The sequence below is a fragment of the Phacochoerus africanus genome, chromosome 7 (assembly GCF_016906955.1).
Source record: "Phacochoerus africanus isolate WHEZ1 chromosome 7, ROS_Pafr_v1, whole genome shotgun sequence".
Lineage (NCBI taxonomy): Eukaryota > Metazoa > Chordata > Mammalia > Artiodactyla > Suidae > Phacochoerus > Phacochoerus africanus.
Window position 1 is genome coordinate 9,791,116 of NC_062550.1, and position 16,961 is coordinate 9,808,076.

Genomic DNA, 16,961 nt, shown 5'->3' on the forward strand with positions numbered 1-16,961 from the left:
AGTCCGGGAAGGGGAGATCTTGGAGGCTGCATTTCCCCAAAGCTCTGTGGGTGACTTCAGGGCCTCCTGCAGTTTGAGGACCACTGCATCGCAGGCTCAGAAGGTACAGTATCTGAGCATCCTCAGGGTGGGCCTGTTCGGCTACACCAACCATCCCTGCCCCGGGGGCCTCACCATCCAGGAGGAGCCCAGCATGTTTTGTGAGCCCCGAGGAGGGGCTTCTGCCCAGACCAAAGGCCAGGGAAGGCTTCCTGGAGGAAGCAACATCTCAGCTGGGTCCTGAAGGAGGTGCTGGTGGGTCTCCAGCCTAGAAGAGGGGCATGGTGACCCAGGCAGGGGATATAGCTGGTGTAGGCGATGGTGCATACAAGGCATAGTCCCCTCTCCACAGAGAATCACAGTGTGGCAGGAGACAGACAGTGAGGGCGGTGAAAGGCCACCGCCAAGTCCTAACCAGTCCACAGGGAGAATTGCATCCCCCACCCCCATCTCCTACTGCTCCAGAGTCCATCCAGGCAGGCAGATGACCTCTGGCTCAGCCTGGCCACTGAAAGCTGTGTGAGCCCAGGCCAAGTCCCAACCCCTTTCTGGGCCTAGGTCTCCTTCAAGATTCCGATCCTCAGGTTCTGAGCCTGATTCCATCAGGAGAAGCTTGCCCCCTACAACCCCATATTTCTGGGGAAGTGCTGCCATCCAGTGGCCATTGGGAGAAAAACCTACTGGGGCACCAGAGCTCCCCCAGTCTTTCTCTTCCCATCCGTCACTGCCCCGCCCCAGGTCATGGCTGGCTGGAGCAACCACAAGTCTTTGTGCTCTGTGGGTGATGGATGAGGCTGCTTACGTACGTGGAGAGCTGAGCCTGACCTGCCCATCCCTCAGTGCTGCCATGGCCCCGGCACAAGGCCTGACTCCTCACTGACTCACCACTAGCATCACAGGCCCCTATGAAAGTCAGGGAACCAGGGGTGGGTGGGTGGAATTCAGCTCTATTCGTCAGCAGCATAGAGACTAAAAGCATAGGTTCTAAAAGCAAACAGATAGGAGCAGTAATACTAGCAGCTAACAGGTATTGGGCCTTTCTGGTCAGGGAACAAGAAAAGCAAGGTCCTGCCCTGCCAGAGCTCACACGAGAGGGAAGGGCAGCCATCCACCCAGGTAATATCTCCCACCTCGGAGCGCTGGGCAAGGCCCCACAGCAGAAGGGGAGCCCAGGATTTCCTGTCATGGCTCAGTGGTAATGAACCCGACTAGTATCTATGAGGCCTCGGGTTCGATCCCTGGCCTTGCTCAGTGGGTTAAGGATCTGGACTTGCAGTGAGCTGTGGTGTAGGTCACAGACAAGGCTTGGATCCCGCATGCCTGTGGCTGAGGCATAAGCTGGCAGCTGCAGCTCTGATTCAACCCCTAGCCTGGAAACTTCCATAGGCCGAGGGTGTGGCACTAAAAAAAGGCAGGGGGGAGCCCAGTGGGAAGGGATATGGCAGGTGGGAGCTCTGGGGATGAGCTGGACAGAGCATTGGTTTCATGGCAGTTGTGTGACTCTAGAAACATACCTTGACCTCTCTGAGCCTTAGACTCCACTCTGAGCCTGAGTGTTGGTTTTATTTTTACAATTTTATTTGCTTTTTAGGATCGTACCAGCTACATATGGAAGTTCCACAGCTCATGGCAACACAGGCTCCTTAACCCACTGAGCAGAGCCAGCGATCGAACCCGAGTCCTCACAGATACCCATTGGTTTTGTTACCACTGCACCACAAAGGGAACTCCCCTGAGTGCTGGGATTTTATTTATTTATTTATTTGTTTGTTTGTTTGTTTTGTCTTTTTGCTATTTCTTGGGCCACTCCCGCGGCATGTGGAGGTTCCCAGGCTAGGGGTCCAATCGGAGCTGTAGCCACCGGCCTACACCAGAGTCACAGCAACGCAGGATCCGAGCCACGTCTGCAACCTACACCACAGCTCACGGCAACGCCAGATCCTTACTTAACCCACTGAGCAAGGGCAGGGACCGAACCTGCAACCTCATGGTTCCTAGTCGGATTCGTTAACCACTGCGCCACGATGGGAACTCCTGGGATTTAATTTAAGTCAGACCGTGACACTCTCTGCCCAAAGCCACCCGACATCTCCCATCACATGCAGAATAACTCCTCTCTGACCTAGAGATCTGGGACTGGCTGCTCCTCCAGCCCAGGGCCCCCCCTTCCTCCTGTTCACATCCTGTTCCAGGGCCTCTGGCGGCTTGCTGTTCCTGGAACGGGCTGGAAGTTTTCCATCTCAGGGCCTTCGCTCTTATGGTTCCCTCTGTCTGGAACATTCTTCCCCCAGGTATGCCCACTCCCTTACGTCATCCACATCTCTTCTGCCCTGCTACCTTCTCCAGGAAGCCCTCCGTGATTGCCGGCTAAAGCACAGCGCTTGGATGGTCGCTTTCAGGACATTTGCTCCTCTCCAGCCTGACACGCGGCACAGTTTCGGTTACGCATTTGTTTGCTTGTCTCTCCAAACTACAAGTTCCCTGAGAGCAGAAACCTGGCCTGTTCAGGTGGAATCTCTATCACCAATACCTAGCACATTGCCTGACACATGGTACCTTCAACACATAACCTGATGAGTGAATGAATAACTGACTCTGAGAGCAGAAGCCCAGAGACCAGGCAGTGGTCAGAGACAGTGGAGGCCTCTGATTTCAGAAGCAGGAGGCCAGAGTCGACCATCCTGGCGCTGGAAAGCTCAGGAGACTAGAAGAGAGTGAGGGAGCCAGAGAGGTGGGGGCATTGCCTCCCCCTCCCCCGAGTCCTAAGCAAGGTGGGGAAATGGGGAGCAGGGGCTGCCAGGCTGGGGAAGCAGAAGGGAGCCCTGGTCTGGTGGGAGCCAGATCCCCTCGGGCACAGGGAAGCCTCTCCCACTAGGGCAGCAGTGTGGCGGAGGGGAGAGGGGGAGTGTTAGCATGGCTCCAAGGCATTTGCATCCTTCCAGAAGCCCGTTCCTAGCTTTGATGGAGCCACGGCCCCCATTATGTGGGCAGCACTCTCCTCTTGTCTCAACTGCCTCCTCTAGGCGGCCGCCTCTGGCCAGAGGTGGGATGTGGGCTTTCTCAGACTCCCCCAGCCACCCGCAAAGCAGCTCTATTCCTGGCTCTGCTTGGCATGTAATGGGCTGACCCCTGACCTTCCCCCACTCCCCCGCCTAGTGCTCTGCCCCCCGGGTTAGGTCAGTGATGAAAGCCAGTGGGAGCCTGGGGGGGGTGGAGGCAGGCGGACAGTGCCTGATTGTTCCCACCCCTGGCAGCACGGCCACGCTGGCTGCTGGCTGCGGGGGACTGACTTCTGCTCACTCGCTCTTTCTCTCCCCTTCTCTTTCTCTCTGTCATTCTCTTTTTCTCTTCTCCAGGTCACGGATTCTCAGACCTTGAGTTTTGATGGAAACTTGGTGGGACGTTAACACCCACGCCGACCCTGGGACACTCCCCAGAGCCTGGGAATCAGCAGGCCAGGCACAGGAACCCATGGTTCGGCCACGGGGTGCGGAGGCCCGGCAGGACCCCACTTTGGAAAAGAGCCTGGGACCGGAGCCTGGAGACCTGGGGCCTCACTGGATCTTTGAGCTCCAAGTGTGAGGTGCATCTGGGGACGTTCAGAGCTAAGCCAGCCCCATGGGAAGCTGTGGGGATGGCATGTGACACAGCTGTGACTCTGTCTTCTCCCTCCTGTCCCCTCTGACCTGAACCCACCAGCCCCCCATCCACAATATCCTACGCGTCAGGTCTGTGTCAGGCTCTCTGTTCTATCCATCAGCCTAGCTGTTCATCTTGCACCAATAAATACCACGCTGGCCAAATGGCTAGACTTTGGAATAAACCTTGCTGGTTGACAGAAGCCCCTACCTTAGTCTTCAGGAGGATCTCAGCTATTCTTAGTTCTTTGCCCTTTCTGACAGCTTTCAGAATCAGCTTTTTAAAATAAAAATTGAAAAAAAAAAAAAAAAAGAATCAGCTTGACAAGCTCCACCAAAGCCCTGTGGGGGTTTGATCAGGACTGAACTGAATCCAGACGTTCGTTTGGGAAGAGCTGACATTTTTATGATATTGAATCTCCTGATGCAAGTTAATGGCTGTGTCTCTGCATTCATTTCAGTCTTTTTCTTTTGATTAAAATTTCAAATGTACGAGATTAGAGAAAAGAGGATAATGAAGTCCTTTTTTTAACCCAGCACCAAGCTTTACCGATGACCCCTCGTGGCCGCTGCATCTTCAGCCATGATCCGGTCTGCCCAGCCCCAGCATTCACTGCGTTCAAGCCAGTCTTTGGGGTCCCCGTGAATGTCTTCCAGTGATGGTTCCCGTCTTACTTTTTGTTTTCAAATAATTTTAGATTGACAGGAAGTTGCAAAAATAGAACAGTTTTCCCCAGCGGTGACATCTTACATAACCGTGGCACTTTACCAACACCGGGAAATCGACAATGGTACCATCCGCAGACCTTGTTCCGATTTCACTAGTTTTACATGTGTACACGGGTGTGTGTGTGTTGGGGGGGGGGTCCATGCAATTGCATCACCTGTGTGGACCCCTATAATCACCATCACAATCAGGGGGCAAAGCTGTCCCACAAGAGGCCCACCCCCACCCCGACCCCAGCCAGTGCTTCCCATTTAAAGCAGCACCCATCTGCCCCCTCCCCTCCCCAACTCCTCCAGCCGCTTAACCTGTGCCCATCTCTACAGTGTTGTCATTGTGAGAACGTCACATTAAGGCAACCTTTCCAACAGGCTCTTTTCACCCAGCATAATTCCCTGGAGCTCCATCCGGCCAATCACATGGGCCAATAGTTAACAGCTTTTTATCGCCCGGTAGTAGTCTGTGGTCTGGAGGTACCAGCTGGTTTAACCATTCACTCTCTGAAAGGCGTTTCCGTGGTTTCCAACTTTTCTTGGTTGTTTTTTGTTTTGTTTTGTTTTGTTTTTAAAATTAGGTTATTTTTCCCTTCGTTTCTTTTTCGTCTTTTTAGGGCCTCGCCCACAGCATATGGAAGTTCCCAGGCTAGAGGTCCGATCAGAGCTGTAGTTGCTGGCCTACACCACAGCCACAGCAACGCCAGATCCGAGCTGCATCTGCGACCTACACCGCAGCTCACAGCAGCACTGGATCCTTAACCCACTGAGTGAGGCCAGGGATCGAACCTGACTCCTCTTGGAATCTAGTGTGGTTCATTTCCTCTGTGCCACAACTGGACTCCTCATAGATAATCTTTATCAGTTTGTTTGGGTTTTTTTTTTTTTTGTCTTTTTGCTATTTTTGGGCCGCTCCCAAAACATATGGAGGTTCCCAGGATAGGGGTTAAATTGGAGCTGTAGCTGCCAGCCTACGCCAGAGCCACAGCAACTCGGGACCCGAGCCGTGTCTGCAACCTACACCACAGCTCACGGCAACTGCAACCTACACCACAGCTCACGGCAACGCCGGATCGTCAACCCACTGAGCAAGGCCAGGGACCGAACCCGCAACCTCATGGTTCCTAGTCGGATTCATTAACCACTGCACCACGACGGGAACTCCAAGTTTGCTAAACCATTTCAATCAGAAGTAGATGTTGAGATGTATTGTAGGAGCTAAGATGATCATATGACTTTCCTCCCTTAATTTATTAACATGATAAATGGCATCACAGATTTTCGAATGTGAAACGAGCCTCTCTTTTCTAGGATAAATCCAGGTCCCTCCTGAAATATATATATATATCCTTTTTATTCACTGCTAGGTGTTTTTGTCTGCTACCTTATTTAGGGTTCTTGCAATGAATTTCACAAGTGGGACTGGGCTGTAATGTCCCTTTGAATATTCTGCATAAGGAGAGGAGATATTCCTGAGCCTTAAGTGCCTTTCTCAGAATCTCTCTGTCCCATCCCTGTCTCTCTCTCTCTCTCTCCCTCAGGGTCCCTCTCTGACCCGCCCCATACTCGTTGCTTTGGCTCGAGGGGTGCTCCTGCGGGTGGCAGTGACCCGAGGCACCATCTGACCCTCGAGGCAGCCTCAGAAGATGGAGCTGGAGAACGCTGGGACCTCACGCCTTGGGAGGGACCCGGAGCTGTGACTCCCTAGTCTAGCCAAAGGACTGGGCCCTCCTGGGCCCCTCACTGAAGAGGGAAGCTTAGCCGAGGTCTCCCCTCCCCTCTCCGGCGGGAGGGGAACCCTCTAGAGGAAGCAGCTAAAAGGGGCAGGGGGCAGGGGTTAATGGCCGCATTGTGCTCAGGGCTGACGGATGGCCGGCTTGTCAGTGGCAGTGGCCCAGCCTTAGCAGCCCCAGGGACAACCCCCACCCCCACCCCCACTCAGTCATCCTCCGCAGGAGGGGCCCGCTGGCCTTTGATAACCACTGGGGGCCACCCTCCCCCGGGGAGACGCTGAGCCAGCTTCTTTGTTGGGGTCTGGTCCTCTGAGGCCCAGAATGCAACCCTCCACCCCCACCCCGCCCCTACCACCAGGAGCTGCAGGTGGCCGCAGTGGGTGTCCTGACCGAGGGCCCCTTGTCCCATCAGGGACAAGAGGATCTCAGGGGCACCCAACAAAGACCGTCGCACGCCAGCCCTGGCCTGTCTTGAGGACCACTGGGTCTCAGAAGGAATGTGGTGAAGCCCAACTCTGCCCCATTTGGGACAGGGAAAGGGGACTGTAACTTGTCCTGCAGGAATAGGGGAACAGCCAGTCAGGCCCATGACTTCCTGCTCCAATGTGCCCAGACTGGGGCCAGTGGCCAATGCTGAGATGAATCAGACACTGTCCTCCCTCAAGGGGCTCCGAGGATCGGGAGACAGGGAGTCAGCACGTGAGCAGAAAACATCACTCAGTATGGTGAGTTCAGCAAGCAGAAAGGACTGTGCTGTCAGAAGAGGGACCGCTAGCTGAGCCAGGAGTCAGGAAGGTTTCCAGGAGGAAATGATGCTGGGCTGATTTTAAAAATGTGAGGCGTTCCCATCGTGGCTCACTGGTTAACGAATCCGACTAGGAACCATGAAGTTGTGGGTTCGATCCCCGGCCTCGCTCAGTGGGTTAATGATCTGAGTTGCCGTGAGCTGTGGTGTAGGTCGAAGACACGGCTTGCATCCCACATTGCTGTGGCTCTGGCATAGGCTGGTGGCTACAGCTCCGATTAGACCCCTAGCCTGAGAAACTCCACATGCTGCAAGTGTGGCCCTAGAAAAGGCAAAAAAAGACAAATAAAAATAAAAAGGTGAGAAGCAGTTCCTGTTGCAGTGCAGCAGAAATGAATCTGACTGGTATCCATGAGGATGTGGGTCCAATCCCCGGCCTCGCCTGGGTCAGGGATCTGGCATTACCGTGAGCTGTGGTGTAGGTCACAGACATGTCTCAGATCCAGTATTTCTGTGGCTGTGGCATAGGCCAGCAGCTGCAGCTCTAATTCGGCTCCTAGCCTGGGAACCTCCATATACTATGGGTATGGCCCTAAAAAGGAAAAAAGAAAAATAAAATAGGTGAGTAGAAGTTAGGCCAAGGAGGGATAGGCATTCTGGGCAGAAGGAACAGCATAAGCAAAGGTACAGAGTAAAACTGGTGTGGTACTTGTGAGCCACAGCAGTTCAGTGCCAACTGGCAGGGCCAGGTTCTCCAGGGCTTCACGTGACATGTCGGATGATGAGACTTGGCAGTTTGGGGAAGAGTTAAGAGCCAGGTTCTAATCCCACCTCCATGCCACCATCCATCCTTTAGGCAATCAGCTCACTGAAGAGCAATGTGACCTTGGGCAGGTCACTTCCTCAGGAACAGCCTCCCACAAGCGCACCTTGCCCTGGCTGCCTGGTCCCTGCCCTTAGTGGACACACCTCCATATGCGGTTCTCCAACAACCCATCATCACCAGGCTGGGGCGGGGCAGTGCATGCGCTTCTCAGTCCCAGAATGCTGAAAAAAAAAAAAAAAAGGCGTGGGGGACAGACACTTAAAAGAGATGGTTTCAGGGTGGATGCCAGGAGGTCGTCTTCATCCACAGCAGCCCTGGCTGGCCTGACGGAGACTCCCTGTTACAGGCAAAAAGCAACCCCCTCTATGTTGGTGGGATTTGCTGTTACTTGCATTCCTAACTGATTCCAGCTCCTTACCTCAAGCTGAAAATTAGAGTATTAAATACACTCCAAGATCTTACATGTCCACATAAGAAGATGTTCTAGAGAAATGAGACTTTTTTAAAGCACAGGATACATTCCTTGCCTTTATTTCAAATAATTTTAAGAAAACTTTTAAATTAACATTTACAATGTTTTGTCAATTTCTGCTCTACAGCAAGGCGACCAGGTCATACATATAGACACATTCTTTGTCTGATATTATCTTCCATCATGTTCTATCCCTAGAGATTGGATATAGTTCCCTGTGTATACAGCAGGATCTCCCTGGGTGTACAGCTTACCCATTCTAAATGTAATAGTTTGCATCTACTAAGCCCAAACTCCCAGTCCACCCCACTCCCTCCCTCCCCACCCCCCCCACCCCCGGCAACCACAAGTCTGTTCTCGATGTTTGTGAGCCTGTTTCTGCTCCGTAGACAGGTTCATTTGTACCACCACAAATAATTCTAAAACTTGAACGTGTTTATTGTAAATATTTGGAAATACAATAAAAGACAAAGCACTAAAATTTAAAAATCACTCAAAATCCCGCCACCACCTAGAAATAAATAAGATTAATGCTGTTGTGTGTGTGTGTTTTCCAGTGTCTTCCTTATATGTTTTTAAATTAAATCAAGCTCACAGCATTTAATGTTTCCTTTTCGCTTTCTTTGGAGTAACACATGTGCACATATTTTATATCGTGATTTTTGTTTAAGATTATGCCAATAACATTTCCAATGTCATAAAGTTTTTCATAATATCATTTCTAGTGTCTGCAGCATATTCTGTCATAGGAAGGTGCCGTGATTAGTTCCACCATCCCCCACCACTGAGCACCGAGGCAGTGGCCAGGTTCTCACTATTCACTATTCTGAAAGTTGCAATAGACATCTTTGGATCTGTCTTTCTTTCTTTTTTTTTTTTTTTTTTTCTCCTGGCTGTTTAGGGCCACACCGGCAGCATATGGAAGTTCCCAGGCTAGAGGTTGAATCCGAGCTGCAGCTGCTGGTCTACACCACAACCACAGCAACACAGGATCCAAGCTACTTCTGCGACCTACACCACAGCTCACAGCCATACCAGCTCCCTGACCCACTGAGCAAGGCCAGGGATTGAACCCAAATCCTCATGGATACTTGTTGGATTCCTTTCCACCGTGCCACAGCAGGGACCCCCAGGCCTGTCTTTCACACCTAGTTGGTTTAACAAAGTATCCTACAAATGCATTCTTGTCCCTTGTACCAAGGCATTCTGCAGTGACAGCCAGGACAGCACCCACAGGTCCTGTGACGAGTGGCAGTGCCCACAGGTGGCCCTGGTTACACAGTGGCTCTAGGTCCTCAGTTAGAGTGGGCTGCAAAGGTGGTTTACAATAAGGCCAACTGCGGGTCTTGTTTTAGGAGAAGAACACTTAATATAAGACAGAACTCCTTAACAGATATTTGAGTTTTAGCAACTGTTTCCCTCTTTTTGGACCTTCCTTCTCTCCGTGCACGTTTCTAATGATCTTTTACGCCGCTCTGGTCTAGGAAATCAGAGCACCAAGGTATCATGACTGTGTCAAAAAGGAGAAGCGGGCTCTAAGTGGGCCTGTGAGGGGTTCCCTGGGGGAGAAGTGCCTGATGGGGATGGGGGGACTCCAGCAAGACCCCTCCGAGCCTCGGTCTCCCGAGAGAATTACATGTGCACCACCCCCTCGCGGGAGCCTGGCCCTGGGCTAGTCTCCCTCCTGCATCGCAGACCCAAGGCTGGCGGCATGGGGGGGACAGCTACTGAATAAACCACCAGCGGCAGGGCTGTGGCAGTGGTGGCCACGGAAGGCGTGGAGAGGAGGCTGCTGCCCACAGCTGCCAAGGGGCCCCTGGAGCCTCTCCATGCGTCCCCATCCCTGACCTGGACACCAGGGCAGCTTGGCCTCCCATTCTCAGCTGGGAAGCCTGGCTGTCATCCCGATGGCGACCGCCATCTCTGTCGGGTGGGAATGGCACCGCTATCCCCGGGCTTCACTCAGTGCCCTCCCAGCAGCCCAGGGACCCTCTCGTGGAAGAGGCTGCGGTACGAAGCTTCTGGGTGAGCGGTTGACCGGGGGTCTTGCTCCTTCAGGAAGAACCGCTGAGGGGTTCGCCCCCAACCTCCACCCCTCAAGTCACATGCAGCAAAAGCCTCCGAGTGCCGGGGTTGGGGGAGGAGGGTTCCTGCTTCCCAAGTGGGAGAAATCTCCATCCAGGGGCAAGGATGTCTGCATCCGAAAGGTGACGTGCTCCTTGAACACCTCCACCCCCAGAAGGGCCCCTCCGCTGCAGGGCCGGGCCCCCCACCACTGTGGGCCAGGTCACCAGGGGACCTGGCCTGACAAACCCCAAGGTCTCGCTCCCGGGCCAGTTGGGAGCAGCTGACGCTGCAAACACATCCTCCCCCAGCTTCTCCCCCAAACTGCCTCTGCCCCATGCCCGACCCGCCCGGGCTTCCCTGTACCTCTGCCCTCCTCCCTGCCCCCGAGGCCCCTTCTCTCCAAGCCCTGCTGGCTGGGCGGCTCTCGCTCTCTCTCAGCTTTCTTTTTTTCTTTTTAGGGCCACACCCGCAGCATATGGAGCTTCCCAGGCTAGGGGTCGAATCAGAGCTTCAGCTGCCGGCCTACGCCACAGCCACAGCAACGCCAGATCCGAGCCCCATGTGTGACGTACACCACAGCTTGTGGCAATGCTGGATGCTTAACCCACTAAGTGGGGCCAGGGTCGAGTCTGCATCCTCAGGGACACTATGTCGGGTTCTTAACCTGCTGAGACACTAAGGAACTCCTCTCTCAGCTTTACCGACGTGTATTTCACATTTTATACAATCGACACATTTAAAGTATGCAATTCACGGAGTTCCTGTTGTGGCGCAGCGGAAACGAATCCGACTAGGAACCATGAGGTTGGAGGTTCAATCCCTGTCCTTGCTCAGTGAGTTAAGGATCCAGTGTTGGCGTGAGCTGTGGTATAGGTTGAAGACTTGGCTTGGATATGGCGTTGCTGTGGCTGTGGCACAGGCCAGCAGCTACAGCTCCAATTAGACCCCTAGCCTGGGAACCTCCATATGCCGTGGGTGCGGCCCTAAAAAAAAAAAAAAAAAAAAGGACAAAAAGATGAACAATTTTTTAAAAATTTAAAAATAAAGTATGCGATTCGGGGAGTTCCTGCTGTGGCACAATAGGATCAGTGGTGTTTCTGGTGGGTGGGAACACTGGGATGCAGGTTCGATCCCTGGCCCAGCACAGTGGGTTAAAGATCTGGAGTTGCAGCAGCTGCAGCGCAGGTCACAACTGCGGCTTAGACCTGAACCCTGGCCTGGGAACTCCATATGCCTCAGGGCAGTCAAAAATAATAATAAAAAAAAAGTCTGTGCTTTTTTTTAGGGCCGAACCTGCAGCATATGGAGGTTCCCAGGCTAGGGGTTGAATCAGAGCTACGGCTGCTGGCCTACACCACAGCCAGAGCAACGCAGGATCCAAGCTGCATATGTGATCTACACCACAGCCATGATAATGCCAGATCCTTAACCCACTGAGCGAGGCCAGGGATTGAATCCACATCCTCATGGATACTAGGTGGATTTGTTTCCACTGTGCCACAATAGGAACTCCCCAAAAATTCTTTAAAAAGTACACAGTTCAGGAGATCCTCTGTGGCTCAGCAGGTAAAGGACCGGACATTGTCACTACTGCAGCTCAGGTCACTACTATGGCAAGGGTTCGATTCCTGGGCCAGGAACCTCCACATGCTAAGGGCAAAGCCAGAAATAATAACAATAAAGTGCACAATTCAATGTCTTTAGGATATTTATAGAGTTGTGCAACCATCACCCCCCAAAACAAACACTTTAGCCATCATCCCTATCCCCCCAGCCCTGGGCAACCACCAGTCTACCTTCTGTCCTACAGATGCGCCTATTCTGGACATGCCTGAACTTCTATGGCCTCAGTTTCCCCATCCATAAAATGGGGATGGATGGTAATGGTGCTGCCTCATAGGGTTCGTTGGGAGAATTTAAATAAAACGAGGGCTTCGGATTGTGTCTGGCACAGAGTAAGGGAAGCACAGTGCCTGCTATCGACCTCATCTCAGGGCTGGGGCTCCTCCACCCGCCCCCATGGCCTCCACTCACCCCATGAGCTCAGTCCGCCCTTGTCCAGATAGATCCCCAGCCTAGACTCCAGACCTCCCGGCCTCCCTGACCCAGACACCCCGACAGCACGTCCTTCCTCCCCAAGCCTGCCTGTCCCACTGTGTCCCTCACTCAGGAAATGCAATGACCTTCCACTTGGTCACCAGGCTAGAAACTAGGGGCACCCTCCCCCATGCCCACCCCCACCATCTGGTCCATCAGTCTGACCGTGTTCCCTCCCCTCTCCCTCCTCTGGTGGCTTCCCTGACTCGTCTCCATCTCCTGATCAATGGTCACGAGCCGGGCTCTGGTGTCCAGCGCTGTTCTGTCCACCATGCACCGGCCTCGAGGCCTTGGGCAAGTCACCTCACTTCTCTGAGCCTCAGCTTCCTGGGCCGTAAAATAGGGGTGACCAACAAAACAGTGCCTTCTCCATCAGCTTATTTGGAGGATCATGTGAATAAAATAACTGAAGAGCTTAAGGCCTTGGTAAACATGACTCTGTCATTGATAACCTCTCTGCTGAGCCACGCAGGACGCCCGGGGAAGCCTTGCACCTGCTACTCCCTTTAACCTTCGCAACACTCCCAAGAGGCCAATGTCTTTGCCCTCGTTACACATAAGGAAACTGAGGCCCAAGGTCCCACAGCTGCAGTGACCACTGCCTCCGGGTATATGGTTGGTGTTTGTATATTGATTGAATTTTTTTTTTTTTTGTCTCTTGTCTTTTGTCTTTTATTCTTTTAGGGCCGCACCTGCGGCATATGGAGGTTCCCAGGTTAGGGGTCCATTTGGAGCTGTTGCTGCTGGCCTACACCACAGCCACAGCAACACAGGATCCGAGCCATGTCTGTGTTCTACACCACAGCTCGTGGCAACGCCGGATCCTTAACCCATTGAGTGAGGCCAGGGTTCGAACCCTCAACCTCATGGTTCCTAGTCGGATTCGTTTCCACCGCGCCATGACGGGAACTCCTGATTGAAGATATTTGTGGAGCCCCTACTGTGTACCAGTCACTGAGCTGGATGCTGGGCAAACAGTCATAAACCAGACTGGCATAGATCTGGCCCCTATGGTCTTTCTAGAATGTGAATCTGACTCCTCTAAAATACTTCAGTGACCACCCCTTGCCCTCAGGACCCAGTCCGTATGCCTTTTCAGGGCACCCTGGGTCTCAGGAGCCCTCCCTCTCTGTCCTCGGCAGCCCACATCGCTCCCCTCCTCGGCCCAGCTCTCGAACCTTCACTGCCTCCACTTGGCTCCAGGGCTCCAGCCTCCCCGCCCCAACACTCATCACTTACCTTCATCCCAGCCTCACCCCCAGTGCCAGCTCCTTTCCTACCTTCCCTCTCAGTGTGCTTCTGCCTGGTGGGCTTTTATTCATCTTTTGGGGCTCCATCCTCAGTCACCTCCTCCAGGAAGCCTTCCTTCTCCAACCTCCCAGCCAGGAGATGAGCTCCCAGGCTGCCTGCCTTTTTTTTTTCTTTTCTTTTTGCCACACCTGGGATTTATGGAAGCGATTGAACCTACACCAGAGCAACAACCCAAACTGCTATAGTGACAACACCAGATCCTTAACATGCTGAGCCACAAGAGAACTCCAGGCCTCCAAGCTGCCTGTCTTGCAACACGCTGCCTCTTTACTGCTGTGTCTCTTCCTGGACTGCGGCTCCTTGAGGGCAAGCCCGGGGGGCTTTCCTGCCCCTCACTCTTCCCCGCCCCCATCCCATCCTCCACAGATCAGCTGACTTTACCTCTTCGCTCCACGGCTCTAAGCCCCCCACCCCCACCCCGGCACCGTGGTTGCAGGTGAGTGTGCACTGCTGGCACGTGGGGGTGCTCCTGAGCGGTCACCGTTCTGTGTCACGTCACTGTAAATGAGGGGAGAGCGTGAGATGGAGGAATTGGTGAATGTTTAGAGTGGCTGAGCACAACCTCCTTGAGGCTCTAGCTTCTGTGATCCCAGACTAGGCGACTGAGTTTGCTGGGATCTGCTTAGCCCCCAGGCCTCTCAAGTGGGTGGGTGGGCAGTGGCCCTGGAGAGAGGGGACCAAGGCTGGAGTCACCTGGGTGAGTCCCAAGTCCTGGCTCTGGGGCCTCTCTCCGCCTCAGTTTCCTCCCCTAAAAAACAGCTTTGTCAGGAGTTCCCGTCATGGCTCAGTGGAAGTGAATCTGATCAGCATCCATGAGGATGCAGACTTGATCCCTGGCCTCGCTCAGTGGGCTAAGGATCTGGCGTTGCCATGAGCAGTGGTGTAGGTCACAGACATGCTCGGATCTGGCACTGCTGTGGTGTAGGCCGGCAGCTACAGGTCCTGATTCGACCCCTAGCCTGGGAACAGCCCACCCTTGCCTGCCTTGCAGGGCTGTCAGGATGGTGGGGGGGAGGGGGCAGGTGGGCAGAGACTGTCTTCCCTGAGAGCAGACACTTCAATTCCCAACTGGCTTCCTGACACTCCCATCTCAAACGCATTCTGTTTCATTTTCCAGAAAAAAATTCCAGGAAACTTGATTTTAGGCTTTCTCTGGAGGCCCAGACCTAGCTCGGTGTCTCCCGTGGATCCAGCTGCACCCTGAGGGCTCTTCCTCCGGGAGGTTTTGGGGGGAGAGGCGCAGGGCTGGGTCCAGCTGCAGCACCCGGTTGGGACACTCACCCGCCAAGCCTCAGTCTCCACCTCCGGAAGATGGGGCCGTCCCTTCTGCCCCCGTAGGCCGCTGTGCGGCGGATGCAACGGCATGGTGGACGGGAAGGCGGCTTGTTTCGGCGCAGGAAGGAGGCCCGGGGCTGCGGGGTGGCGGGTCCCCCTCCCTGGAGACCACGGCGCCCCCCGCCGCCCCGCGTGGCCTCCCCAAGGCCACCTGGCCGCCCGCAACATGGCCGCCCGGCCCCCAGGCCCCGCGCCGGCTGGCAGGGCGCCGCGGGAGGGAGGGCGCCTCGGCCAGGCCTCGGTCCGTCCTGGCGGCCCCGGGGGTGCCGCGCGGGGCGGGAGGCGCGGGCAGGAGGGAGTCGGTGGGTGGGGGGCCCGGGGAAGAGCCAGCGCGAGGGGCAGGGAGGGGAACAAAAGGTCCCTTTGTGGCGCGCGGGAGAAGAGGAGCGCATTACCCAATGCCCAGAAGCCATGTTGGTAACAAGAGACCCATTCTCTGCCTCGCTTGGAAAACAACTTGGAGCAGAGAGAGGCCGGGAGAGACTTAACCCCATGGGCGCGGGGCGCAGGGGCCCGAGGCCACCGTGGGAGGCCGGAGGGAGCCAGGGCACCGCTCCGGGGGCCTTCGAGCCCTGAGCCCGCGCTTTCCTGTCTCCCAGGCCTGCGCTGCAGCCGCTGGGACCAGAGCGCCAACATGGCGCGCTTTGGAGGGGGGACTGGAGGCCTGGCTTCTGCTGCCTGGGCCTGGCCAGACCTGCGACCCCTGCCAGCCCCCAGCTCCAGGGCCGGGCCCACCCACCCCCAGGGGACCCCCACCCCCACCCCGAGTCCTGAGGCTCCAGTTGCAGGTCCAGGACTTCCCACCCTCCAGAACCTCCCTTTGCAAAGAGGGAGCGGACGTCCTCCGAGGACGTCTGCTTCCATCTCTGCATGGTTTTGCCTTTTTTCCTAAAATTTAATACAATCTCTTTGAGCCCCTCTCAGTTTTCTCCCCTTCCCACCTCTGCCCCCCAGCCCTGGTTCTCGGGCTCCTAGAGACCACATCAGGTAGGAAGGCAAAGGATTCCAGAAGAAGCCACTGTGTTGAGCAGTTCCCGTGTACTCCCCTCGGGCCAGCCTGGCTGCAGTGCCCTCTTGTTCTAAAATCATCTAACACAGGACCACACATGGGAGGCACCCCATGAACGAGCAGAAGAAACAGGTCCTTCCTTCCTCTTTCCACAAATGTGGGTGGAGCCGTATGCCCCCCACGGACCTGTCTCTGGGGCTCAGCCGTGGACCAAACGGAGCCCCTGCCCTCAGGGAGCAGACAGTAAACGGATAAACACACAAGCCGATGGTCATATGCTTGACGGTGCCAAAGCAAGGTAAAGGGACAGAGTGACAGGAAGGTGACACGAGCAATGGGGAGCAGGGAAGCCCCTGTAAGATCTGAGTGGGGAGAGGATCTGGATGGAGAATATTCCAGACAGTGGGCATGGCACATGCAAAAGCCCTGAGAGGGATCATGCTGGGGAGTCTCGGAACAGCCAGGAGGCCAGAGTGGCTGGACCAGCTTGAGAAAGGCAGTCAGATCAAGGGAAAGCCTAGAGGAGCCCAGGCGCGAGGGGCCCCCGAGAGCCCAGAGCAGGCAGAGCCCTTGTGGTCTGAGTTCCATTTCAGCAAAGACTCTCTGGCTGCCACGTGGGAAATGAACTGCAGGTGTCCAGGGCGCTCCCATCCTTCATGCCCCTCCTCCTCAGCTTGCCCCCCTCCAGTCGTAGGTACAGCCATTCTCTGAGTAGAAGGCTCAGCACCTTCCAGGTGCTAAGAATGGGGCCCTCGGTCCTTGGGGCAGGCAGGACCCTAAAGAGAGCAAGACTGCCCCTGGGGACAGTTCATGGACGGTGGGGTCCCAGGCACCCAAAGGGGACCCACTGGAGGACGAGCCTTGCCTTCGGTCACCCTGATCGAAGGACAAAGTCTCTTTTTTGGAGGTGGGGGAAGGCGCACCATGCCATGTGGAAATTCCCAGGCCAGGGACTGAACCTGCGCCACCGCA

At 54.8% G+C, this 16,961-nt stretch overlaps 1 long non-coding RNA gene across 1 annotated transcript; it reads right to left on the reverse strand.

Moving 5' to 3' along the window:
* Positions 1–7,504: 7,504 nt before the first annotated feature.
* LOC125130673 (uncharacterized) lies at positions 7,505–15,125 on the reverse strand. Its single transcript, XR_007135767.1, has 2 exons — positions 14,927–15,125; positions 7,505–7,919 (listed from the first exon to the last, which is right to left on the reverse strand). It is a non-coding gene; the product is annotated as an uncharacterized LOC125130673 (long non-coding RNA).
* Positions 15,126–16,961: the final 1,836 nt, after the last annotated feature.